Genomic DNA, 8,857 nt, shown 5'->3' on the forward strand with positions numbered 1-8,857 from the left:
AGATGGACTCCATGCCCACTCACATTATGATCCCTGCTCTTTCTTGGACTTCATGCTAGTAAATAGTTGTGTCCAGGTGCTCCTGGACAAACATAGGGTTAGTTGAAAGACTGTAGCAATAAAATGTAATTGTATTGCTGCACATCTCAGAACCTGCAAACCTGTGTTCAACAAAGTTTAGAGACAAATTTCCTGTAAATCCACTCCCCCAACATAGTGACCCTATGGGGCTGGTGGGACTTGAAACATCAGTGGGTCTAAAGAGATCACCATAATTTCACAGGACATCTATTCAGCCTCTGCAAACTTTCTCAGCACTGCTAGGTCTCCTCTCTGAGAAGTACTTGCTGCTGTGCGTTATTCAGCCATGGTTTTACACTGACTGGCACCAGCCCTCTTCACAGACAGAGGTGTGTGCTTACTCCCTGCTGGGTCTGGGCTCCTCTGCAGCTCACTGCTCAACACACAGCACAGAGCCACACAACAGCTCGGTCCACAGCATCCCCAACAGCTCATAGTAAGGAGCCATTGCCTTGATGGGAGCAACAGATCTGTATTTTGCTCCCGTGTGAGCCATTTTTCTCCTGCTGATCTCCTTTGTATTCTAGCTGGAGCTGGTATTTATCATGAAGAACAAAATGAACAACCTAGCTGATCACTTTGCCTTTGTGAAAAACAAAGGCTTCCAGCTGCTGCACTCACCTGTACTCTGATAGTGGCCAAGAATTGATGTGTCCATGTAGGCACTGATGATCCTGTATTTGGAATCTGAAAAATTCTTGGATATATGAAAGTTCACCTGCAAAGCGGCAAATACCTCTGAAATTATCAAATCTCTGAAAAAAAAAATCCTTTTTAATGTAAATTTAAAAAACCATGTGCTTGGATAAGAAAGCGGTGCAGCTGCAAAGATGTGAAAGCACCTCATTCATCTGCAAAAAAAATATATGCACTAATTGCAGAGCTGAATGTGCTGATGATGGGCTCTGTAGGAAGGTGTTGCAGCCTAAGCAGTATCCCAGGAGAAGCAGAGCTAGAGTCAACCCGTACACCTTGGCAATGCACAAACAGGAGAGCCGGTGGTCATCTGCAGGACAACCCTCAGCAGGCAGAGGCTCTGCCACTATCTTGTGTTCACATAATCAGAGTACTTGGAGGGGAAGAAATAGAATCCAGTATGCATGGAAAGTAACAAATATGTTTTTACATTTTCATGTTGTTGAGCAATTTAACTGACATTTAAGTATAAGATCCTTGGATGAAAAAAAAAAAAAAAAAAAGACTAATGTAAGGCAAACTTGTGTTATTTCGGATAATTAGTAACTGGGATAATGTCATGCATTTGGCTTGCAAACAAAGCCTATCTTATTAAACCCAAAACAGTGAATAAAGTTGTTTTATGGTGCACACACTTCCCTTCAGCTATGGGACCCTAGCCTATGAGAACTGCTGGTCTCAGGAAGCGAGAAGATATGGTGTTCCCACAAATCCAGCTGAATCTCACATTGCCCTAGCTTAAGGGCTGGTGATAGTATTTGCAAGTACAGGCCAAGCATCCAGTAAGGACCAAAAAGAAGCAACAAGGACAGAGAACATGGTGGGACATGCAACAGGACTGGAAGACAGGAGGACAACAGCATTGTAATGGTCAGGTTCTGCTCCTTGTCACTTTCATGCAGGTCCTCTGGCACATCATATCGCTGTTTCTCTCCTCCTTTCTGTTGGAGATCAGTCTGGCTTGCACTTCAACCTAGCAGCTCTCCCCTTGTTTCTGTACCTCTCTCTGCAGACTGGCAGGTAAGAGAAGTCAGGGTGGAACTGTCACAGTTTAAAAAAAAAAAAAAAAATCAAAAGATAATGTTTAGAATAAAATGTTTAAAATGAGACAAAATAAGTCTGTGAATCTACATGCTAATTAGAGAAAAGCACAGTAGGGAAAAAAAAAAAAAAAAAAAAAAAAAAAGAAAAAAAGAAAAAAAAAAAAAGGGCGGTTGTTTTTTCATTCACTGCAGAGATGCTGCATGATGTTTTCTCTACCCTTGGACTTCAACAGAAGTTGAAGTACCTAGGACTAAAAAGCCTGTGCCAAGTCCTGCTAGCACCAAGTTTTTTTCTTCTCCAAATATAGTTTAATTTTCTCTTTCTAGGTTTATATATTTCCATTGCCTGTATAGAAGAACTAGGTTTGGATTTCTATTTTTTAATGTTATGACATTCTTCCTCACACACTTTGTCTTGGTAATACAGTGACAATTTGCTTGCTTAGTTGTCACTTATACTTCCAACAGTTTTGTCAAGAACTATACCCTCAAAAGGATGGCCATAATTTTAAATGATCTAAAGTAATTTGATCAAATGAGGGGAATAGATCCCTTGAAGTTTCTGTGTCATGGTTACACTTATTTGCACAAGCAGGTATTTTTCTTGGCTTATAGTAATCTTGAAACACTGCAGTCACAGCAGATTTTCACTTTGCCATTTCCAAATGATAATGTGTCAAAACCCTCCTGGGTCTGTCCTGCTCACTTAGTTCTGATCACTGTGCCCTTTTTCCCTTCAAGTTTTCTTTTTTTTTTTTTTTTTTTGTTTTTTTTTTTTTTTTCTTCTCCCAATCAAGATATATTAATTCAACCTCTCTAATTTCAGGGACAGATGAAGTACAGCTGACAATTTTGGGACGGAAGGAGGAGGAAACTTCCCTCTTCTTTCCTGCAAAAATAACAACCAGGTCTGGTTACTTATTTTTTTCTACGTGATTAAAGCTTCACAGCACAGCAAGGGCCATACCTCCAAGTGTGGAGACAGCACCAAACACAACCGGGAGCTCCTGTCCATGACAGGTCCTGTGGGCATCACCACAACAGAAATAGTAAATGTTCATTTTCCAGAGGATGCCAAACTACTAGCAGGATGCAAAGCACATTTTAAGCTGTAAAAGCCCAAAGGCTGCCCTGAAATCATATCACATCACATCACAGGAACCGAACAAAACAGCTCTGCAACACAACACTTGGGTGACTAAAACACAGCTGCAAATAGCCACAGCAGGAAGAGGATTTCGGCTTCGGTTTCCTTCCTTCTCTGGCAGCCAGGAGCTGCGGGGAGACCTCCTGAAAGAGCCACCGGCCACCAGCGCTCGCTCGCACAAGAGGGCACTGTAGCCACACGCATCGGAGCCGAGCGCCTGCGCCTCCGTCTGCAGAAACAGGCTTGAAAAGGGCAGAAACAGGCTTTAAACTGCTCTTCCCCTAAGCTGAGAGTCCTTGCCTTCTCATCCAGCCTGGCAGCAAACACAGAGAGCTGTGCCGGCGTGTTGCATTGGCATGCTCCACACAGACCGACCGCTCTGGGGTAAATCTGCGTTGCAGGCTTCATCCCGGCTTCGCCCTTGAATAGCATTAGACAGTTACGGTTTACCTGCATGCATGCCCAGGGAGCTGAAATCGGGGAAACTATCACAAGCTATTAAAAAAAAAAAAAAAAACAAAACAAAAAAAAAAAACTAGAGTTCATGCCAATTAAAGGAAGAAAAAAAAAAAAAAAAAAAAAAAAAAAAAAACTTCTGTGCTTGTAGGAATGTGAGTATTTCAATTATATTGGCAAAGCGAAACATCCTAGGTATTCACAGGACAATTGATTTTAATATGAAGGGTATTAAAACCTTACCAGGGTGTCTGTCCTCTTGTAAACCTTCAAGCATGTTTCTGCTTTCCAAATAAATGGCTTCTCTTTGGGATCAGAGCATTCACGATTCCCAATAATTCAGGTAGGTGTTAAAAGCACGATATACCCCAATGTATGAGGCCACCCCTAACACAAGGCATCTGCTTTATTTACCTAAATTTAGGCTCCCCACTCAAAAGTTTCAATTGCATTTATAACAATGGACATCAAATACCAAAATGTGAGATATCAAATCCTATCTCAGTACCCCAAAATACCCGAGGTTTGCATCCCAAGAAATAAAGTCAGAGAAGTCTGTTACATATAAATGTGTTTATGTTTTGATATGACTCAAGCAATGGGTGGACACAAAGGTTATTTAGCAATGAGCATAGAATAGGAAAACAAACAAGCACAGAAACAAACATGAAAATTGCATTTATCAGCCACACAGGAGGCCGTTCTTAGCAAAATGTGTAATAAGAGAAAAAGTCCCTCTTGCATTTTTGGACTTCTTTTCATTTATCACTGATGATTAAAAAAAAAAAATTGGCCTGAAAAGAATAAGTCACAACAGCACGGTTCCTCCGCATCCCTGGCTAGGACATCTGCAACCAGGCCATTACAACATTGGGCTGCAGAACTGAAAGGGGTTCCTACAGGGAATGAGGTTCACTTAAAGGATAAAACCACATCAAGGATGTGCTAAGCATGATGGTTCAGAAATAGCTGAAGAAATCCTTAAAGCTGATTGCCGGAAGCCCTTGGGAGAAATATCAATCTATAACACAGCCTATTCTTATACTCCCTATTCCTATACTCTGCTATTAGCTGCTTGAGAGACAACATATTGGACAAGATGGGCTCTCGGCCTAATGCCACCGTCCTCTGATCCTCCCTGACAAAGAGGAGCTCATACCATTACTGATCCTGAGAGATGGCACGACAAACCAGGCTGCCTCCCCACCATCTTCATCCAAATACTGAGACCACTTAAGGCACAAAATTTCCTAGTATTTTCCTATTCTTAACACCTCTCTTGTGATGCTTTTTATTTCTTTGCCTCACTTTTTCCACATCCTACACCACTTAAAAGAAAAAAAAAAAAAAAAAAAAAAAAAAAAAAAGGCCTGGCTTAGGTATGGCTATTCTATGCAGTGTTCCCACAAGCTTTGGATCAAAAAAGGGAACTAAAACCCTAAAGCTTAATTAGCTGATATTGACTGGAATTTGCCAGATAACAGAACATCTAATCAATTCATATGCTGAACTTGTTTTTCCTATAATAGCAAGATTATTAGAAAGCCACTTATTCCAAATGCAAGTCTCAACCTCTGTTTGCTATTCTTTCTTCTTTGCTGTTATGTTTATTTGTCTTCTGGTGTTGTTGTGAAGCAGGTTTGGACTACAACAGGCACAGTGAGTGTTTCAGCATGCTTAGCTAAAATCAGGCTGCATGATACCATATGTAATGTCACCTAAAAAACAAATAGGAAAAAAAAATGTCAAATCTAAGGGGGAAAAAATCTCAGTAGCTAATAAATGTGAAATAGGAGATACTGGTAAAATTAAAACCTTCTTAATAGTACAGTCATTTAGCTCCCCCCATCTCTGAAAAAGACTCAAAGCAACAATTATTTGCCATAGTATTTGACAGAACCATATCTCTCTTCCTGAAACACCAGACAGTGGTTAACAGCTTGCTACTATATGACAACGATACCATGTAAACACCATGAGCTCTCAGAGCCATTTACGCCAATAAAAAATAACACAGAAGATTACATTAGACTTTTTTCTTTTTTTTCTTTTTTTTCTTTTTTCTTTTTTTCTTTTTTTCAGATTTACACAGCTGAAAGACCTTAGACTTCCTAGAATTCATCTGCCATCTTCCATATGACCAGATACAGCCAAAAATTCCTCCTGCTTCCTCAGATTGTCTTTTCTGAAAGGAAAAGTATATCAGTGAACTCAGTGCTGGCATTAACGAGCAGAAGCCTTCCTTATTCAGGAACTGCTTCAAAGAATACACGTAAGGTTTGAAGAGCTGTTTGTGTGTAGCCCGTTCTAACATTTGCTATTTATAAAGACAAAACGACTATAGTAAATTAATTCTACCAAGATTCTTTGCACTAACCACAGGAGCACTACAGGTGCATTTGTAAAGCCAAAGGGCATAGCACTAAAATAGAATAATCCCTCGTGACATACAAAAGCAGTGTCTGATTTGCTTCTATCATCCGAAGACATTTGCTTGTAGCCGTGCGCTACCTAAATCCAAGGTGTTAATGTACTAGCCTGACTTCAGAAATCTCAGGAGTTGCTCACCCCAGGCAAAAGATATGCATCTTTTTGGGGGGCCATATGTAATATAACACATGAAAGCTCTATTTCTTAGAGGAAGAAGGCAGCATCTTAGATAACATCTAAGGGAGCAAATTCTTTTTGCCCTCTCTCAGGCTAATTCTTTCCTTATTAGATCTGAAAGAAAAATAATCACGCTGTTCTTCCCCCGATCATCCCCACCCCCCAGATAAAACAGCCAAATCAAAAATCTTAAGTCCTCTCAAAGCAACGAGCTCTCAGGGCCAGTGCAGCATCGGGCTGGACATCTCTGTTCAGATCCATTTTAAAGAGCTACAATTTTATGTTACTAACCTAGGGCCAAATTCAGCATATTCTACTCACATTAACTTCAATAGGGATGCATGAATAAATAGCGTTCAATGAGACTCTTTACAAGGGTTAGTGCTACTCAGCGTGCAGACCTGGCCCTTTGTGACAGGGTCCATCTTATCCAGCATCCTACTTCTACAGGAAAAGTTCCAACTTGGATCTCCAGCATATCTGTATCTTTCTCCTACCCCTCCACCCCTTTATTTGCCTTTTTTAAGGTTACATCCGTAAGACTGCATGTTATGTGTTTTTGCTTTATACGTACATACCCTTTGCATGTTTAGGAGAGTGCTAGGTGGGCCATAACCATGAAATACATCCTCTTTGATGCAGCAAAGTATTACGTTTGCAATCAGAAGTACTGAAGTTGCAAGCCCAGAAAACAGACCTCTAAACCCTATTGGAGTTGCTGTATAGAAACTGGAGACTGAGGTTACGTGGTCACAAAAATCTGGTGTATCACTCAATGCTGTGGCCTGAAACCTTCCTCCACACCGGAGCATGCTGCCTCATAGCAATGCAATGCCCTGTGTTAAGTGACACAAATCCTTACAAGCAAAAAAAATAAAAATAAAATAAATTCTGGTAAACCCAACTTCAGCATTGAGAAACACTCTGCAGATGAAGTGGTTCCGGATGGGTCTAGAAGCTTTCAGCTCAAACACTGAAAGAAAGTCAAGTTCAGAGCAGATGTACACAAATGGTACTTAGCTGGGACCAGGACCCTGCACTGGCAAAGAGAAGACACATGCAACTCACATGTCCTCCTGATGTGACTCTGGGCTGTGCTTCATGCTGCAGGATTGCACCCCGGTTTGTGGAAACAACAAGAGAAAAGCTCCTATTTGGCATTTAAATGCTAGAGCTCAAGGGCCTGTCCCTGGGAAGTGCTGACCACTTGATTTCTACTGCAGTCAGTTCTTTTTTTCAACACCCTGTACCCAACACTCTCTGCAGGCCCAGGCCCTGCCTTAGGGATTTATGTCAAACATTTTTATCAGAAGCTCGAGCAGGAAAGGTACCTGACCTACTCAGAACCATCTTTGAGAAAGGCGTGAGCCATCCTCGGCATTCAGCACCCCAATGGCTTCATGTTATCTACAGGAAAAGGCATCAGACTTTCAGGGCTGGATGAGAAATGCACTGACAATCCCTCGTTTGGAATGGAAACTTGCAGAAGTGTCAGAAGATTGCACTGAAAGCATACTGGAGAGCAGACACGGGAACCACAGAGCCAGCCCCAGCTGCCCCATTTCAGTGGATCCTTTGCTGTAATTTACAGCACTGCTCTCAATAGCTAGCAGGGAACCCACGGTACTACTTGCTAGTGAGAATTGCCATGCAGCTGAACGTTAAATACGTTCTTACTGTTGTAGGCTGAGGTCATAAAATTGAACTCTTTGCCACAAAAATCTACAGTGGTACAAAACATTCAGAGTCATTTCACCTCAAACTTTTCTGGTCCTTTTGGAAAAAAACAGAGTGAAAATCTTTTGGCCAGAATCCAACCCGTTTAATCCCAACAGCAGTTACTCTACTCAGACACGATACCAGAATGTTTCAGCTCTACAGAAAGAGCAATTCCTGCTTTATTCATTATATTAACACATGATTTTGGAGCAAATTCTGTAGGAGGCTACTATGTTCCTGTACAAATTTCTATGGCACTTTCAGTAAGGATAATACAATATAGGGAAAAAAACACACATTTATCAGACAGACTGGCACCTTTTATTTTTATGTTGACTTGTTTATGTATAAATGCAAAGCAGTAGTTCAAGAAAAGGTTTCCTTGGTATTAGTTTTCTATATATTACAGGATAATACATTGATTGTGAGTTTAAAGTTTATAAACTTTACAGCATTCTACAAGTTTTCATTGCAGTGGAAAATATATACTGGAGGTGCTCTTTGGTTATTCAAAATAACAATAGCCCTCGAAATTCACACCATCTCAAACACACGCCGACACTGACAGTTCTGTGACTGAGGATTGGGCATGACTTGCTGGTGATTACCAGTACTTCTCCTCTAAAATGTGGACACAATTCCACAAAATAATACGTTTGGTTTATCATTGGACTTAAAAAGGTGATAGAAGCACACGACATAAACCGCTACATTTCCATGAAACTATTTTGCTTGGCCAAATCTCTTCAGTGAGCCTTGAAAGGCAGCATTCTTCCAGCAGGCTTTGCTTGGTGGCTATCACATCTTCACCCTGCGTTGCAGCTCACCTTCTTCTGCCTGCTCTGGCCTTTACTTGGTGCCTTCCTGCCCCCTTTTCTCCTCCAAAGCTCAATAACCGCAGTGCCTGCTGTCTTGAGGACATCTCTTCGATACTGACCCAGGCCTCCAAGTTTTCTCTTTGCCTTGTATATCCACCACATTTAAGGCCCTTCTCTTTCTGCTAGTTAATGACTGAACCTAGCATACATCTGTGGGTGCTCTGCTGCTCAGCAGGCAGCACTACGTCCCCACACCAGCCTCAGCGACGACTGCAGAAGCATCCTTGGGA

Source organism: Aythya fuligula, chromosome 2, assembly GCF_009819795.1.
Source record: "Aythya fuligula isolate bAytFul2 chromosome 2, bAytFul2.pri, whole genome shotgun sequence".
Classification (NCBI taxonomy): domain Eukaryota; kingdom Metazoa; phylum Chordata; class Aves; order Anseriformes; family Anatidae; genus Aythya; species Aythya fuligula.